The sequence below is a fragment of the Triticum urartu genome, chromosome 6, assembly GCF_003073215.2.
Source record: "Triticum urartu cultivar G1812 chromosome 6, Tu2.1, whole genome shotgun sequence".
Lineage (NCBI taxonomy): Eukaryota > Viridiplantae > Streptophyta > Magnoliopsida > Poales > Poaceae > Triticum > Triticum urartu.
This window is the reverse complement of record NC_053027.1, coordinates 61,549,583-61,569,757: the sequence shown is the minus strand read 5'-3', so window position 1 is coordinate 61,569,757 and position 20,175 is coordinate 61,549,583.

The window sequence follows — 20,175 nt, the reverse complement described above, 5'->3', positions numbered from 1 at the left end:
AACTTGCAACAACAATTAGAGGACGTCTAACTTGTTTTTGCAGCATGTGTCATGTGATGTGATATGGCCAAAAGGATATGATGAATGATATATGTGATGTATGAGATTGATCATGTTCTTGTAATAGGAATCACGACTTGCATGTCGATGAGTATGACAACCGGCAGGAGCCATAGGAGTTGTCTTAATTTATTTATGACCTGCGTGTCAACATAAACGTCATGTAATTACTTTACTTTATTACTAAACCGTTAGCCATAGTAGTAGAAGTAATAGTTGACGAGACAACTTCATGAAGACACGATGATGGAGATCATGGTGTCATGCCGGTGACGATGATGATCATGACGCCCCGAAGATGGAGATCAAAAGGAGCAAAATGATATTGGCCATATCATGTCACTATTTGATTGCATGTGATGTTTATCATGTTTTACATCTTATTTGCTTAGAACAACGGTAGCTTAAATAAGATGACCCCTCACAATAATTTAAAGAAAGTGTTTCCCCTAACTGTGCACCATTGCGAAGGTTCGTTGTTTCGAAGCACCATGTGATGATCGGGTGTGATAGATTCTAACGTTCGAATACAACGGGTGTAAGCCAGATTTACACACGCAATACACTTAGGTTGACTTGACGAGCCTAGCATGTACAGACATGGCCTCGGAACACGAAAGACCGAAAGGTCGAACATGAGTCGTATAGAAGATACGATCAACATGAAGATGTTCACCGATGATGACTAGTCCGTCTCACGTGATGATCGGACACGGCCTAGTTGACTCGGATCATGTATCACTTAGATGACTAGAGGGATGTCTGTCCGAGTGGGAGTTCATTAAATAATTTGATTAGATGAACTTAATTATCATGAACTTAGTCTAAAAACCTTTGCAAAATGTCTTGTAGATCAAATGGCCAACGCTCATGTCAACCTCAACTTCAACGCGTTCCTAGAGAAAACCAAGCTGAAAGATGATGGCAGCAACTATACGGACTGGGTCCGGAACCTGAGTATCATCCTCATAGCTGCCAAGAAAGCGTATGTCCTGGAAGCACCGCTAGGTGACACACCCATCCCAGAGAACCAAGACGTTATGAACGCTTGGCAGTCACGTGCTGATGATTACTCCCTCGTTCAGTGCGGCATGCTTTATAGCTTAGAACCAGGGCTCTAAAAGCGTTTTGAGCAACACGGAGCATATGAGATGTTCCAAGAGCTGAAAATGGTTTTCCAAGCTCATGCCCGGGTCGAGAGATATGAAGTCTCCGACAAGTTCTACAGTTGTAAGATGGAGGAAAATAGTTCTGTCAGTGAGCATATACTCAAAATGTCTGGGTTGCATAACCGCTTGTCCCAGCTGGACATTAACCTCCCGGACGAGGCGGTCATTGACAGAATCCTTCAGTCGCTCCCACCTAGCTACAAGAGCTTTGTGATGAACTACAATATGCAGGGGATGGTGAAAACTATTCCTGAAGTATTTTCAATGCTGATATCAGCGGAGGTGGAAATCAAAAAGGAACATCAAGTGTTGATGGTCAATAAAACCACTAGTTTCAAGAAAGGCAAGGGTAAGAAGAACTTAAAGAAGGACGGCAAGGGGGTTGCCGCGCCCGGTAAGCAAGCTGCCGGGAAGAAGCCAAAGAATGGACCCAAACCTGAGATTGAGTGCTTTTATTGCAAGGGAAAGGGACACTGGAAGCGGAACTGCCCCAAATACTTAGCGGGCAAGAAGGCCGGCAACACTAAAGGTATATGTGATATACATGTAATTGATGTGTACCTTACCAGTACTCGTAGTAGCTCCTAGGTATTTGATACCGGTGCGGTTGCTCATATTTGTAACTCAAAACAGGAGCTGCGGAATAAGCGGAGATTGGCGAAGGACGAGGTGACGATGCGCGTCGGGAATGGTTCCAAGGTTGATGGGATCGCCGTCAGCACGCTACCTCTACATTTACCTACGGCATTAGTTTTAAACCTCAATAATTGTTATTTAGTGCCAGCTTTGAGCATGAACATTGTGTCTGGATCTCGTTTAATACGAGATGGCTCCTCATTTAAATCCAAGAATAATGGTTGTTCTATTTATATGAGAGATATGTTTTATGGTCATGCCCCACTGGTCAATGGTTTATTCTTAATGAATCTCGAAGATGATGTTACACATATTCATAGTGTGAATACCAAAAGATGTAAGGTTGATAATGATAGTCCCACATATCTGTGGCACTACCGCCTTGGTCACATTGGTGTCAAACGCATGAAGAAGCTCTATACAGATGGACTTTTGGAGTCTCTTGATTTCGAATCATTTGACACGTGAGAACCATGCCTCATGGGTAAAATGACCAAGACTCCGTTCTCCGGAACAATGGAGCGAGCAACCAACTTATTGGAAATTATACATACTGATGTGTGCGGTCCAATGAGCGTTGAGGCTCGCGGTGGCTATTGTTATGTTCTCACTCTCACTGATGACTTAAGTAGATATGGGTATGTCTATTTGATGAAACACAAGTCTGAGACCTTTGAAAAGTTCAAGGAATTTTAGAATGAGGTAGAGAATCAATGTGACCGAAAGATAAAATTCTTACGATCAGATCGTGGGGGAGAATATTTAAGTCACGAATTTGGTACGCAGTTAAGGAAATGTGGAATCATTTCACAACTCACGCCGCCTGGAACACCTCAGCGTAACAGTGTATCCGAACGTCGTAATCGCACTCTATTGGATATGGTGCGATCTATGATGTCACTCACTGATTTACCGCTATCTTTTTGGGGATACGCTCTAGAGACAGCTACATTCACTTTAAATAGGGCACCGTCTAAATCCGTTGAGACGACACCGTATGAATTATGGTTTGGGAAGAAACCTAAGCTGTCGTTTCTAAAAGTTTGGGGATGCGATGCTTATGTCAAGAAACTTCAACCTGAAAAGCTCGAACCGAAGTCGGAAAAATGCGTCTTCATAGGATACCCTAAGGAAACCATTGAGTATACCTTCTACCTCAGATCCGAAGGCAAGATCTTTGTTGCCAAGAACGGGTCCTTTCTGGAGAAAGAGTTTCTCTCGAGAGAAGTAAGTGGGAGGAAAGTAGAACTCGATGAAGTACTGCCTCTTGAACCGGAAAGTAGCACAGCTCAGGAAGATGTTCCTGTGGTGCCTGCACCGACTAGGGAGGAAGTTAATGATGATGATCAAGGTACTTCGGATCAAGTTGCTACTGAACTTCGAAGGTCCACAAGGACATGTTCCACACCAGAATGGTATGGCAACCCTGTCCTGGAAATCATGTTGTTAGACAATGGTGAACCTTCGAGCTATGAAGAAGCAATGGCGGGCCCAGATTCCAACAAATGGCTTGAAGCCATGCAATCCGAGATAGAATCCATGTATGAAAACAAAGTATGGACTTTGACAGACTTGCCCGATGATCGGCGAGCAATAGAGAATAAATGGATCTTTAAGAAGAAGACGAACGCGGATGGTAATGTTACCATCTATAAGGCTCGACTTGTCGCTAAGGGTTATCGACAAGTTCAAGGGGTTGACTACGATGAGACCTTCTCACCCGTAGCGAAGCTGAAGTCCGTCCGAATCATGTTAGCAATTGCCGCATACTATGATTATGAGATATGGCAAATGGACGTCAAAACGGCATTCCTTAATGGCTTTCTTAAGGAAGAATTGTATATGATGCAGCCGGAAGGTTTTGTCGATCCTAAGAATGCTAACAAGGTATGCAAGCTCCAGCGCTCCATCTATGGGCTGGTGCAAGCATCTCGGAGTTGGAACATTCACTTTAATGAAATGATTAAAGCGTTTTGGGTTTATGCAGACTTATGGAGAAGCCTGCGTTTACAAGAAAGTGAGTGGGAGCTCTGTAGCATTTCTCATATTATATGTGGATGACATACTTTTGATGGGAAATGACATAGAACTTTTGGACAGTATTAAGGCCTACTTGAATAAGTGTTTTTCAATGAAGGACCTTGGAGAAGCTGCTTACATATTAGGCATCAAGATCTATAGAGATAGATCGAGACGCCTCATAGGTCTTTCAAAAAGCACATACCTTGATAAGATATTGAAGAAGTTCAATATGGATCAGTCCAAGAAGGGGTTCTTGCCTGTATTGCAAGGTGTGAAATTGAGCTCTGCTCAACGTCCGACCACGGCAGAAGATAGAGAAAAGATGAGTGTCGTCCCCTATGCCTCAGCCATAGGGTCTATCATGTATGCCATGCCGTGTACCAGACCTAATGTAAACCTTGCCGTAAGTTTGGTAGGAAGGTACCGAAGTAATCCCGACATTGAACACTGGACAGTGGTCAAGAACATCCTAAATTACCTGAAAAGGACTAAGGATATGTTTCTCGTATATGGAGGTGACAAGGAGCTCGTCGTAAAGGATTACGTCGACGCTAGCTTCGACACAGATCTGGATGACTCAAACAAACCAGATACATGTATATTTTGAATGGTGGGGCAGTAAGCTAGTGCAGTTGCAAGCAAAGCGTCGTGGCGGGATCTACATGCGAAGCGGAGTACATGGCAACCTTGAAGGCAGCGCATGAAGCAATCTGGATGAAGGAGTTCATCACTGACCTAGGAGTCATACCCAATGCATCGGGGCCGGTCACTCTCTTCTGTGACAACACTGGAGCTATTGCCCTTGCCAAGGAGCCCAGGTTTCACAAGAAGACCAGGCACATCAAGCGTCGCTTCAACTCCATTTGTGAAAATGTTCAAGATGGAGACATAGATATTTGCAACGTACATACAGATCTGAATGTCGCAGATTCGTCGACTAAACCTCTTCCGCGAGAAAAACATGATGAACACCAGAACTCTATGGGTGTTCGATTCATCACAATGTAACTAGATTATTGACTCTAGTGCAAGTGGGAGACTATTGGAAATATGCCCTAGAGGCAATAATAAAATGATTATTATTATATTTCCTTGTTCATGATAATTGTCTATTGTTCATGCTATAATTGTGTTATCCGGAAATCATAATACATGTGTGAATACATAGACCATAACATGTCCCTAGTGAGCCTCTAGTTAACTAGCTTGTTGATCAATAGATAGTCACGGTTTCCTGACTATGGACATTGGATGTCATTGATAACGGGATCACATCATTAGGAGAATGATGTGATGGACAAGACCCAATCCTAAGCATAGCACAAGATCGTGTAGTTCGTTTGCTAGAGCTTTTCCAATGTCAAGTATCATTTCCTTAGACCATGAGATCGTGTAACTCCCGGATGCTGTAGGAGTGCTTTGGGTGTACCAAATGTCACAACGTAACTGGGTGACTATAAAGGTATACTACAGGTATCCCCGAAAGTATCTGTTGGGTTGACACAGATCGAGACTGGGATTTGTCACTCCATATGACGGAGAGGTATCTCTGGGCCGACTCAGTAATGCATCATCATAATGAGCTCAATGTGACCAAGTGTTTGTTCACGGGATCATGCATTACGGTACGAGTAAAGTGACTTGCCGGTAACGAGATTGAACGAGGTATTGGGATACCGACGATCGAATCTCGGGCAAGTAACGTACCGATTGACAAAGGGAATTGAATATGGGATTGATTGAATCCTTGACATCGTGGTTCATCCAATGAGATCATCGAGGAGCATGTGGGAGCCAACATGGGTATCCAGATCCCGCTGTTGGTTATTGACCGGAGAGTCGTCTCGGTCATGTCTGCGTGTCTCCCGAACCCGTAGGGTCTACACACTTAAGGTTCGGTGACGCTAGGGTTGTAGATACATTAGTATGCGGTAACCCGAAAGTTGTTCAGAGTCCTAGATGAGATCCCGGATGTCACGAGGAGTTCCGGAATGGTCCGGAGGTGAAGATTTATATATAGGAAGTCTAGTTTTGGCCATCGAGAAAGTTTCGGGGGTAATCGGTATTGTACCGGGACCACCGGAAGGGTCCCGGGGGTCCACCGGGTGGGGCCACCTATCCCGGAGGGCCCCATGGGCTGAAGTGGGAGGGGAACTAGCCCCTAGTGGGATGGTGCGCCCCCCATGGGCCTCCCCCTGCGCCTAGGGTTGGAAACCCTAGGGGTGGGGGCGCCCCACTTGACTTGGGGGGCAAGCCCCCCTCGGCCGCCGCCCCCTTGGAGATTGGATCTCCTAGGGCTGGCGCCCCCCTAGGGGTCCTATATATAGTGGGGGGGAGGGAGGGCAGCCGCACCAAGTCTCTGGCGCCTCCCTCTCCCCACATAACACCTCTCTCTCTCTCGTTGGAGCTTGGCGAAGCCTTGCCGAGATCACCGCTGCTTCCACCACCACGCCGTTGTGCTACTGGATTTCCATCAACCTCTCCTTCCCCTTGCTGGATCAAGAAGGAGGAGACGTCTTCCCTAACTGTACGTGTGTTGAACGTGGAGGTGCCGTCCGTTCGGCGCTCGGTCATCGGTGATTTGGATCACGACGAGTACGACTCCATCAACCCCGTTCTCTTGAACGCTTTCGCTCGCGATCTACAAGGGTATGTAGATGCACTCCCCTCTCCCTCGTTGCTAGATGACTCCATAGATTGATCTTGGTGATGCGTAGAAAATTTTAAAATTCTGCTACATTCCCCAACAGTATGATCAAAGTGTTACTTGCCTTGCTGATGATTCGCGAAACCTAGGGACTCCAAATAACACGCTTCACACTCCGGGAATTCTATCGCAAATAAACAATATCATACATAAGCAATCAAGCAAATAAGCACGGGTAAATCTCAAATAAGAAGATCTAACCAGAAAGTTCAACTTAAGAACTCCGGTTTGCAAAAAGAATCAAATCAAACGGAGCAACGAAACTCAAATAGCGAAAGAAAACAAGATCCGTTTACTAATTTGGACTAAGGTCAAATTTTACAGTAGCAAAATCTTGTTTAAGTTGATTAAACAGAAAGAGGGTCTTGAGACGAAGATCTAGGCGCTTGAATCGCCTGATTCCGATAAACGAGCGAAAAGATAAAATGAAACGAAAATCGGGTCAGAGATCGTGATCTGAAATAATCACGGAAAAAATCCGATAAAAGAAAACAGACGAACAGGCTAACGAACGAGCGTTCATTGTGTGTAACTAACGAGCGAAACCGTTCGTTTAAACGAATGTACGGACGAACATCCGCTAAAGAGAAGAACTGGGAAAAACTGGCGAACCGATCTAAAAAATGAACTAGGTTTTTCAAAAAAACCGAATCGGTTTTCTTAAAAGAAACGGCGGCGAACGGCTACCTTGTCGGGTCCGGCGAGACGCGGGGCTCTGGCGGCGCGAGGTGGCGGCGGTGAGGCGCGGCGGCGAGGCGCGGGTGGCGGCGCGGCTCGGGAGGCGGGCTGTGGCGGCGGTGGTCGGTGGTGGTGGCGGGGGGTTGGGGCGACATATAAAGGGGGGGAGGTGGCTTGGAGGAGGGGGCAAGGCGGCGGCGGAGGAGTCCGGCTCGGACTCCTGTCCGAGTTGGCGGCAGCGGCGCGCGTCCTAGCGTGGGACGGCGGCGCGGGAGATGGGCCGGCTCGACTGGGTTTCGGCCCAGTCGGCGCCCGAAGATTTTTTTTAAAACAATTCCGCCGAATGGAAAAAAAATCATAGAAAATAAAATAAAAATCAAAAAAATGCCAAAACAAATTTTCACTATCTAAATAAAATATTTAGAACGAGATGAACATTTTCTTGGCCCTAACATGCAATTTTAAAAACATGCAATTTTTCTAATGCAAACAAAATTGCAATAAACTCCAAATGAAAAAATATTTGATTTTAATATTTTTCCTCCAATATTTCAATTATTTTGCAGAAGTCATATTATCTCCTCTCATATATTTTAATATGAAATATTTTTGGAGAGAAGAATAATTAAAACCAAATATCCTCGTTTCAATATTTGATAATAATCAAACTTGAAAACCGGGAAATCCCCAACTCTCTCCGAGGGTCCTTGAGTTGCTTAGGATTTTCAAGGATCGCGAGACGAAAATTCCACCAAGGTTCCGCCACGTGGCGGCGGAGTCTCGTGCCGAAAGCTGGCTTATGATTTTTTTCCTCAATGAAAGACTCCATATAGCAGCAAATGGGCATCAGAGGGCCACCAAGGGACCCACGAGGCAGGGGGGCGCGCCCAGGGGGGTAGGGCGCGCCCCCCACCCTCGTGGGCAGGGTGTGGCCCCCCTCCGGAACTTCTTGCGCTAAGTATTTTTTTTATATATTCTGAAAATGACTTCCGTGAAGTTTCAGGACTTTTGGAGCTGTGCAGAATAGGTCTCTAATGTTTGCTCCTTTTCCAGCCCAGAATCCCAGCTGTCGGCATTCTCCCTCTTTATGTAAACCTTGTAAAATAAGAGAGAATAGGCATAAGTATTGTGACATAATGTGTAATAACAGCCCGTAATGCAATAAATATCGATATAAAAGCATGATGCAAAATGGACGTATCAACTCCCCGAAGCTTAGACCTCGCTTGTCCTCAAGCAAAAGCCGAAATCGAAAATTATGTCCACATGTTTTAAAGATAGAGGTGTCGATAAAAGTAAAATACGGACATGAGGGCATCATGATCATTCTTAGAATAGCAACTTATATAATTCTTGTCATATGATCTCTTATGCTAGAGTAACAATTCGATCACAGTTTCAAGTATGAATCATAAACTTCATTGAAAACTAACAAACTATAATCTCAGTCATTGGAGCAATTGCAATTTATCATAACATAGGAAAGAGTCAATATAAGAGCTTTTCAGCAACTCCACATACTCAACTATCATATAGTCTTTCACAATTGCTAACACTCACGCAATACTTATGGGTATGGAGTTTTAATCGGCCATAGAGAAAGATAGGGGCTTATAGTTTTGCCTCCCAACATTTTACCTCAAGGGTAATGTCAACAATAATAGTTCATGAAAACTCACATCCAATTAGCCATATATACCAGGATCTTTCCAACATGTTGTGCTTGCCAAAAGATAAAATGTAAATAAAAGAAGGGTGTAGATCACCATGACTCTTATGCAAGGTAGGAGATAAAAGTAAAAGATAGGCCCTTCGCAGAGGGAAGCAGAGGTTGTCATGCGCTTTTATGGTTGGATGCACAAAATCTTAATGCGAAAGAACGTCACTTTATATTGCCACTTGTTATATGGACCTTTATTATGCAGTCCGTCGCTTTTATTTCTTTCGTATCACACGATCGTATAAAGCTTATTTTCTCCCACACTAATAAGTCATACATATTTAGAGAGCAATTTTTACTGCTTGCACCGATTACAACTTACTTGAGGGATCTTACTCAATCCATAGGTAGGTATAGTGGACTCTCATGGCAAAACTGGTTTAAGGGTGTTTGGAAGCACAAGTAGTATCTCTACTTGGTGCAAAGAATTTGGCTAGCATGAGGGGGAAAGGCAAGATCAATCATGTTGGATGATCCATGACAATATAATTTATCTCAGATGTAAGAAAACATAATCCATTACGTTGTCTTCCTTATCCAACGTCAACTCTTTAGCATGTCATATTTTAATGAGTGCTCACAATCATAAAAGATGTCCAAGATAGTATATTTATATTTGAAGACCTCTCTTTCTTTATTACTTCCTGTTAATTGCAACGATGACCAAAACTATGTTTGTCAACTCTAAACAACTTTTATTCATCATACTCTTTCTATGTGAGCTCATTACTCTCCATAAGATCCATATGATCTCTTTATTTCTTTTTATTCTTTCTCTTTTATTTTATTCACTCAAGATCATGGCAAAATAATCAAGCCCTTGACTCAACACTAATCTTTATTATATATAGCTCATGGACTCGATTACATAGAAGGATCATAAAGCAAAACTCACAACTAGATCATACTAAGAACTTTTATCCTACTAGATCAAAATATTATCAAAAGGATCGAACTAAGAAAAGCGGTAAAGATAAAAGTGATGGTGATACAATACGATACCAGGGCATTCCCCCAAGCTTGGCAGTTGCCAAGGGGAGTGCCCATACCCATGTGATTATGTCTCCTTTGATGGTGAAGAAGATGGTGGTGATGATGGGTAGTCGCACATCGGGCGTAGGAGGTCTTACAACTTGCGGATAATGCCCTTGAGTGCGATGATATGCTCCTTCAACAAAATATTTTCACGTGTGAGATACTTGTTTTGTATACGAGCTAGCTCAATCATCTTGAAAGCTTCGATCTCAGTTGGGGTAAGAATATTGTGATCAAGTTGAAGGATGTCTTCTGTTGCCGGAACTTGGTCCTCCGTGGCCTTCTTGATCCCTTCATCCTTGTTGATCTCCATGGGTTCTTCTCTCTTCAGCTCTATCTTCATTAGCCAAGCATCGTTGCCCTCATTGTTGGAGGAGGAGGGAGACAACATGATGCTTGGCTTTGACAACCCTAGCAGAAAATAGCTCGAAACAAGAACAGGAGATTTTTGCGTGATACGGTGGTTAAAACCTTCGGGAGGTTATATAATGAATTTTTACCGACCAAAATACGTGGCGTGTAAGAAAACGGAGTCCGGAGAGCACACGAGGTGCCCACGAGGTAGGGGGCGTGCCCTCCACCCTTGTGGAGCCCTCGTGTCCTTCCCGGACTGCTTCTTGTTTTTCTATTTTTCTAAATATTCCAAAACGGAAGAAAATTGCCATTAAAACTATTTTGGAGTCGGTTTACTTACCGTACCACATACCTATTCCTTTTTGGAGTCTGAAATGTTCCAGAAAGTGTCCCTTATGTATTCCTCCGGGGTTACGGTTTCAATAACATTGGTTTCAACATTTATAGGATTACCTGAGATATAATGTTTAATTCTTTGACCGTTCACCACCTTCGGATTTGTGCCTTCGAAGTTGTTGATTTTTATGGCACCGAAATGATAGACCTACTCGATAACGTAAGGACCTTCCCATTTAGAGAGAAGTTTTCCTGCAAAAAATCTTAAACGAGAGTTGTATAGCAATACATAATCACCTACATTAAACTCATGCTTTTGTATTCTTTTGTCATGCCATCTTTTAACTTTTTCTTTAAATAATTTGGCATTCTCATAGGCTTGGGTTCTCCATTCATCAAGTGAGCTAATGTCAAATAACCTCTTCTCACCGGCAAGTTTGAAATCATAATTGAGCTCTTTAATAGCCCAATAAGCCTTATGTTCTAGTTCGAGAGGTAAGTGACATGCTATTCCATAAATCATTTTATACGGAGACATACCGATAGGATTTTTATATGCAGTTCTATAGGCCCATAATGCATCATCAAGTTTCTTGGACCAATTCTTTCTAGATCTATTAACAATCTTTTGCAAAATTAATTTAAAGTTCTCTATTGCTCAATTCTACTTGACCACTAGACCGTGGGTGATAAGGAGATGCAATTCTATGATTAACATCATATTTAGCAAGCATTTTATGGAAAGCACCATGAATAAAATGTGAACCACCATCAGCCATTAAATATCTAGGGACTCCAAACCTTGGAAAAATAACTTCTTTAAGCATCTTAATAGAGGTGTTATGATCAGCACTACTAGTTGGAATAGCTTCTACCCACTTAGTAATGTAATCAACATCAACTAAAATATGTGTGTATCCATTAGAGGCAGGAAATGGTCCCATATAATCAAAGCCCCAAACATCAAATGGTTCAATAACAAGTGAATAATTCATAGGCATTTCTTGACGTCTACTAATATTACAAATTCTTTGACATTCATCACAAGATACAACAAACTTACGGGCATCCTTGAAGAGAGTAGTCCAATAAAAACCGGATTGCAATACCTTGTGTGCAGTTCTATCTCCAGCGTGGTGTCCTCCATAAGCTTCGGAGTGACACTTGCGTAGGATCTTTTCCTGTTCATGCTCAGGTACACAACGTCTAATAACACCATCTACTCCTTCTTTATAAAGATGTGGGTCATCCCAAAAGTAATGTCTTAAATCATAGAAAAACTTTTTCTTTTGCTGGTATGTGAAACTAGGTGGTATAAATTTAGCAACAATATAATTAGCATAATCAGCATACCATGGAGCAGTACGAGAAGCATTTATGACATTTAATTGTTCATCAGGAAAGCTATCATCAATAAGTAGTGGGTCATCAAGAACATTCTCTAGCCTAGACAAGTTGTCTGCAACGGGGTTCTCAGCTCCCTTTCTATCAATAATATGCAAATAAAATTCTTGTAGCAAGAGAACCCATCTAATAAGTCTAGGTTTAACATCTTTCTTTTCCATAAGATATTTAATAGCAACATGATCCGTGTGAATAGTTACTTTAGAATACAAGCGAATACAACCGCCAAAAAATCTTTTTTAGTAGTAGCATAATTTCTCTGAGCATTGTCTAGAGTTTTACTAGCATATCGAATAACATTTAATTTCTTATCAACTCTTTGCCCTAGAACATCACCTAGAGCATAATCACTAGCATCACACATAATTTCAAAGGGTAAATTCCAATCAGGTGGCTGAATAATAGGTGCAGAGATCAATGCTTTCTTAAGTATCTCAAATGCTTCTACGCAATCATCATCAAAAACAAATGGTATATCTTTTTGTAATAAATTAGTCAGTGGCCGAGAAATTTTTGAGAAGTCCTTAATGAACCTCCTATAAAAACCGACGTGGCAAAGGAAACTTCTTATACCTTTGATGTCCTTGGGACATGGCATCTTTTCAATAGCATCAACCTTAGCTTTATCAACTTCAATACCTCTTTCAGAAACTTTATGCCCCAAGACAATACCTTCATTAACCGTAAAGTGGCACTTCTCCCAATTCAAGACAAGGTTAGTTTCTTCACATCTCTGCAAAACTTGATCAAGGTTGCTTAAGCAATCATCAAAAGAGGGTCCATAGACGGAGAAGTCGTCCATGAAAACCTCACAAATATTTTCACAAAAGTCAGAGAATATAGCCATCATGCATCTTTGGAAGGTAGCAGGTGCATTACATAAACCAAAAGGCATACGTCTATAAGCAAAAGTACCGAACGGGCAAGTAAACGTGGTCTTAGATTGATCATCAGCTAACACAGGTATTTGAGAGAAACCAGAATAACCATCTAGAAAGAAAAAATGTGCATGTTTGGATAATCTTTCTAGCATTTGATCAATAAAAGGTAAGGGGTAGTGATCTTTTTTAGTAGCCTCATTTAATTTGCAGAAATCAATTACCATCCTAGAACCTATAATAATTCTTTGCAGAAGCAATTCATCTTTATCATTAGGATTTAGGAACGACAGTAATACCTCCCTTTTTAGGGACATAATGGACATGACTTACCCACTGACTATCAGCAACAGGATAAATTATACCTGCCTCAAGGAGCTTTAGTATTTCCTTTCTTACCACTTCTTTCATCTTAGGATTCAGCCGACGTTGGTGATCACGAACTGGTTTGGCATCTTTCTCCAAATTTATTTTGTGTTGACATAGTGTGGGACTAATGCCCTTAAGATCATCGAGAGTATATCCAATAGCAGCACGGTGCTTCTTCAGAGTTTTCAATAATCTCTCTTCTTCATGCTCTGAAAGGTTAGCACTAATAATAACAGGATATATCTTTTTCTCATCAAGATAAGCATATTTAAGAATGTCAGGTAACGGTTTAAGCTCAAACACGGGATCACCCTTGGGTGGAGGAGGATCCCCTAGGATTTCGACAGGCAAATTGTGTTTCAGGATGGGTTCCTATTTAAAGAATACTTCATCTATTTCCCTTCTTTCATTCATAAACATACCATTTTCATGGTCTAGCAAATACTGTTCTAAAGGATCACTAGGAGGCACGGTAATAGAAGCAAGACCAATAATTTCATCTTTACTAGGCAATTCCTCTTCACGGTGTTGTCTACGAAATTTAGAGAAATTAAATTCATGAGACATATCACCTAAACCAATAGTAACAACATCCTTTTCGCAATCTATCTTAGCATTAACTGTGTTCAAGAAGGGTCTACCAAATATAATGGGACAAAAGCTATCTTGTGGGGAACCAAGAACAAGAAAATCAGCAGGATATTTAGTTTTCCCACACAAGACTTCAACATCTCTAACAATCCCAATTGGTGAAATAGTATCTATATTGGCAAGTTTAATTGTGACATCAATATCTTCTAACTCAGCAGGTATGCATAATTTCTTTGTATAAGGTAATAGGTATTGCACTAGCACTAGCACCCATATCACATAAGCCATGATAACTATGATCTCCTATTTTAACAGAAATAACAGGCATGCCTACCACGGGTCTATGTTTATCTTTAGCACAAGGTTTAGCAATTCTAGTAGTCTCATCACAGAAATGAATAACATGCCCATCAATATTATCAGACAAGAGATCTTTAACAATAGCAATATTAGGTTCAACTTTAATTTGCTCGGGAGGTGTATAGGTTCTAATATTGCTTTTATGAACCATAGTTGAAGCTTTAGCATGATGTTTTATCCTAGCAGGAAAAGGTGGTTTCTCAACATAAGCAGTAGGAACAATAGGATCATTATAAGTGACAGTCTTTTCTTCAACTTTAATAGGTGCAGCTACTTTTACTTCTATGGGAGGATGATATTTAAACCACTTCTCCCTAGGGAGATCAACATGAGTAGCAAAAGATTCACAGAAAGAAGCTACTATTTCAGAGTAGAGTCCATATTTAGTGCTAAATTTACGGAAAACATCGGTATCCATAAAAGATTTAACAGAATCAAACTTAGGTGTCATACCTGACTTCTTACCTTCGTCGAGGTCCCAATCTTCAGAGTTGCGTTTAATTCTTTCCAATAAATCCCATTTCAATTCAATAGTCTTCATCGTAAAAGAGCCAGCACAAGAAGTATCAAGCATGGTGCGGTTGTTATCAGAAAGCCGAGCATAAAATTTTTGAATAATCATTTCTCTTGAGAGCTCATGATTGGGGCATGAATATAACATTGACTTAAGCCTCCCCCAAGCTTGAGCGATGCTTTCTCCTTCGCGAGGCCAAAAATTGTATATATAATTATGATCATGATGAACAAGATGCATAGGATAAAACTTCTGATGAAATTCCAATTTCAATCGTTTGTAGTTCCATGATCCCATATCATCACATAGCCAATACCATGTCAATGTGTCTCCCTTCAAAGATAAAGGGAAGACCTTCTTCTTAGTAACATCATCGGGCACACCTGCAAGCTTAAATAACCCACAAACTTCATCCACATATATTAGGTGCTCATCAGGATGCATTGTTTCATCTCCTGCAAAAGGGTTAGCTAGAAGTTTTTCTATCATACCCGAAGGAATCTCAAAGTAGACATTTTCATTTTCAGTAGGTTCAATAGGTTGAGGAGAAACTCTTTGCTCTACTGGTCGGGGTGAAGATAGCCCGAACAAGCCCCTCAGAGGATTACTTTCCATAGTAACGAGTGGCAGTAAAATCCAGCACACTATATAAATTTTTCCTTACCAAAATCCACCTACCAAAGGCGCTTCACTCCCCGGCAACGGCACCAGAAAAGAGTCTTGATGATCCACAAGTATAGGGGATCTGTCTTAGTCCTTTAGATAAGTAAGAGTGTCGAACCCAACGAGGAGCAAAAGGAAATGATAAGCGGTTTTCAGCAAGGTATTCTCTGCAAGCACTGAAATTATAGGTAATAGATAGTTTTGTGGTAAGATAATTTGTAACGAGCAACAAGTAACAAAAGTAAATAAAGTGCAGCAAGGTGGCCCAATCCTTTTTGTAGCAAAGGACAAGCCTGGACAAACTCTTATATAGAGAAAAGCGCTCCCGAGGACACATGGGAATTATCGTCAAGCTAGTTTTCATCACGTTCATATGATTCACGTTTGGTACTTTGATAATTTGGTATGTGCGTGGACCGGTGCTTGGGTCCTGTCATTACTTGGACAAGCATCCGACTTATGATTAACCTCTATTGCAAGCACCGCAACTACAACAAAAGTATTAAGGTAAACCTAACCATAGCATGAAACATATGGATCCAAATCAGCCCCTTACGAAGCAACGCATAAACTAGGGTTTAAGCTTCTGTCACTCTAGCAACCCATCATCTACTTATTACTTCCCAATGCCTTCCTCTAGGCCCAAATAATGGTGAAGTGTCATGTAGTCGACGTTCACATAACACCACTAGAGGAGAGACAACATACATCTCATCAAAATATCGAACGAATACCAAATTCACATGACTACTAATAGCAAGACTTCTCCCATGTCATCAGGAACAAACGTAACTACTCACAAAGCATATTCATGTTCATAATCAGAGGGGTATTAATATGCATATAGGATCTGAACATATGATCTTCCACCAAATAAACCAACTAGCATCAACTACAAGGAGTAATTAACACTACTAGCAACCCACAGGTACCAATCCAGGACTTAGAGAAAAGAATTGGATACAAGAGATGAACTAGGGTTTGAGAGGAGATGGTGCTGGTGAAGATGTTGATGGGGATTGACCCCCTCCTGATGAGAGGATCATTGGTGATGATGATGGCGATGATTTCCCCCTCCCGGAGGGAAGTTTCCCTGGCAGAACAGCTCTGCCGGAGCCCTAGATTGATTCCGCCAAGGTTGCGCCTTGTGGCGGCGAAGTCTCGTCCCGAAAGCTGGCTTATGATTTTTTTCCTCAACGAAAGACTCCATATAGCAGAAGATGGGCATCAGAGGGCCACCAGGGGACCCACGAGGCAGGGGGCGCGCCTAGGGGGTAGGGTGCGCCCCCACCCTCGTGGGCAGGGTGTGGCCCCCTCCGGAACTTCTTGCGCTCAGTATTTTTTATATATTCGAAAAATGACTTGCGTGAAGTTTCAAGACTTTTGGAGCTGTGCAGAATAGGTCTCTAATATTTTCTCCTTTTCCAGCCCAGAATCCCAGCTGCCGGCATTCTCCCTCTTTATGTAAACCTTGTAAAATAAGAGAGAATAGGCATAAGTATTGTGACATAATGTGTAATAAAAACCCATAATGCAATAAATATCGATATAAAAGCATGATGCCAAATGGACGTATCACAAATCAGCGCTGCTCACGAAGAATTTAATCCTCCATGTTTGAAGTGCATTGAACGTGAATATGCTAATTATTCACCTGAAAGTTCAAATGCTTCTATTGCTGCAAATTCTTCACATGTCTCTGCTATCACTAATTCCTCATCTGAGGGATGCTGCTAGTATCACTGACCATGAAGGGTTGAAGGAATTGTATGTGATAGGCATGTACAAAAGCCTCAAAGGGCATCAGGCTCTTTGTGATGTTCTTAAGAAGCAGATCATCATCAGGAACCCTAGGAAAGAAGGTATTGCCTTTGAGAGGAAACTCAATGCTGATGGGACCTACTGGAAACCTGAGCAGTATCCCGAAACCTCATGGGTTGCTGCAAAGGGACCTTCAGTGGATCCATCTACTTTATCTGGCTTAACATGTGAATCTTCATATTCTTCTGATGAGTCATTTGACTCCAATTATAAACTGTTCAAAAATCAGAATGTTGAAGTATTTGCTAGATATGTTGGCACTAACGGCAGGAACGGTCCTCCTATGAAGAAAACCTGGGTTCCCAAAAGGTGTCTTGAAAGTCTTCAGGTGAATGTCATCATGACACCACTTGTGAAGAAAAGGAATCCCAGATCAAATTCTTCATATGGACCAAAGTCTTCATATGGATCCAAGTCCTCATATGGACCACATTCCTCACATGGATCAAGTCCTCATATGAACATCATCATGCTAACACTTCTGTTTCACAGGAAAAGACTAAGGATTATGGATACGTGCATTATTCTTCAAATCATTATGTTCATAAATCCTCGAAGAATTTCTCTGCTTACTCATATGATTACCCTAACCCCTCTTATGTGAAACGAAGTGGATTGGCATCTATGCCACCTTTCTCTCATGGAGCTCGCAGAATGATGAACTCTTTGCCACCCCTTCAGATGTGGGTGGTGAAGAAAAAGAACTAACTTCTTATGCAGGGTCAGGTCTCCAGACGAACCTAAACGTCCGAAGAATTTGCTAGAGACCTGAATATGCTTGAAAGGACGCAAGCTAATCATGAAGAAATGAATTTTCATTTCTCGCATCCTCATACTACTTTACATGTTCTCTTGCTTGACGGAAATGATCTAATGAATTTGATGTCATATTCTTCACTGATGAAGTATATGAGTTCGTAAGCTGCACTAATTCATCTGCAGGATGGTCAACTCAAAGCCACTGAGTGGGTCCTCGATAGTGGATGTACAAATCACATGACTGGTGACAGGAGCTTATTGATGGACTCTGCTTTATCTCCATCACACCTGAAGCATATCACCTACGCTGACAAAGGGAAAAGCAAGGTATTGGGTCTAGGTAAGGTTGCAATCTCAAAGGATAAACACATGGGCAAAGTCATGCTTGTCGAGTCCTTAGGGTTCAACCTCGTGTCTGTCTCAATGCTTTGTGATCTTGATATGGTTATTGTCTTTGGCAAGTATCGTTGTGTTGTGATCATGGAAGCTGACAATTCCAAAGTCTTTGAAGGCTTTAGGAGAGGAGATTTGTATATTGTTGATCTCTCTACAGGACCACAACCTGCTACATGTCTACTTGCATAAGCTTCAGAAGGCTGGCTATGGCATCGACAACTTGGTCATGCTGGCATGAGGAACTTGCACACGCTCGCGAAGAAGAAGCATGTCATTGGCATCGAGGGTGTCAAATTCCTCAAGGACCATTTGTGTGGAGCTTGTGAAGCCGAAAAGATGACCAAGGCCAAGCATTCCTCAAAGACCATCATGACTACCACTCGTCCATTTGAATTGCTTCACATGGATCTCTTTGGCCCTACTCATTATGCCACATTCACAAATGTTGCATCTCTATATGGCTTTGTCATTGTTGATGATTATTCTCGTTATACATGGGTGTGTATCATCACTTACAAAACTGAAGTGCAGGAAGTCTTCAAATGATTTTCCTCGAGGGCTTCAACCAACTTTGGTGTGAAGATCAAGCACATCAGAAGTGACAATGGAACTGAGTTCAAGAACATTGGTATTGATGACTATCTTGATGAACTTGATATTACTCATGAGTTATCTGCTCCTTATACTCCTCAGCAGAATGGCGTCGTGTAGCACAAGAACATGACTCTTGTTGAGATGGCCCGCACTATGCTCGATGAGTACAAGATGCCTCCTCGCTTCTGGCCTGAGGCAATTGATGAAAGAACATGCAGTGCCCCCATGTTTGGTTTTGGTAATTGATGACAATCTCTATGGACTAATGGTTGCCTTGAGTTATATTTGAAGGTTTTGTCCATAGGCTTTTCTTGGAGTACATGTGTTGGTTTCAAGGAGAGTTTGTGTCGACCAAGGTGCTATTCAAGGAATTACCTAAAGATTGGACTTGTGAGAGGATGATCAAGACTAAGTCAAAGAGTGAATCAATTTGATCAACCCACAAAGCGTAGAAGATGTACCGAGAGGGATCAAGTGATCCCATGGTATGGTAAGCATTGTCAATTACGCTTTGTGTACTAACCCATGGTCTTCGTGAGGGTTCTTTGTGGGGTTAGGTTGCAGTGTGCAAGCTCAAGTGGAGCATCATGAAGAGATCAAATGCTTGAATCTTGCCGTCCATTGTGGTGACAATGGACATTTGAAGATGTGCGGAAGAGTGGCTCACCCATAGTGGAGTATGGGGGAGCAATCAACTAGTCTTCATCGAGCCAACACAATCAAGAAAAGTGGTCCAACTTGAAGAAGTCAAGATCATCATCATCTAGCTCAAGTGGACCATGTGCAAGGCAAAGGTTTGCCCTTGATAGGTTTTCTATTTTACCGGTCTCATGATGGTAGTTGGGAGACCGGGTTATAGGATCGATTGCCGTACTACCAAGGGGGGCTCTCGATGAGTAGCTTGATCGTATCATTTGTTGAGAGCTCAAACCATTGCATCCTTGCATCATATTTCTTGGTTCTTGTTTGGTTCTCTTTGTGAATCTTAGAGCTTATGGTCATCTTGATGACAAGCTTGAGTTCATCAAAAACGGAGTTCGCATGCATCTTCTATGATGTTTTCGATGTTGGAGGTTTTGCCGATTCTTCTCGGTTGGAGGTTTCTCTCC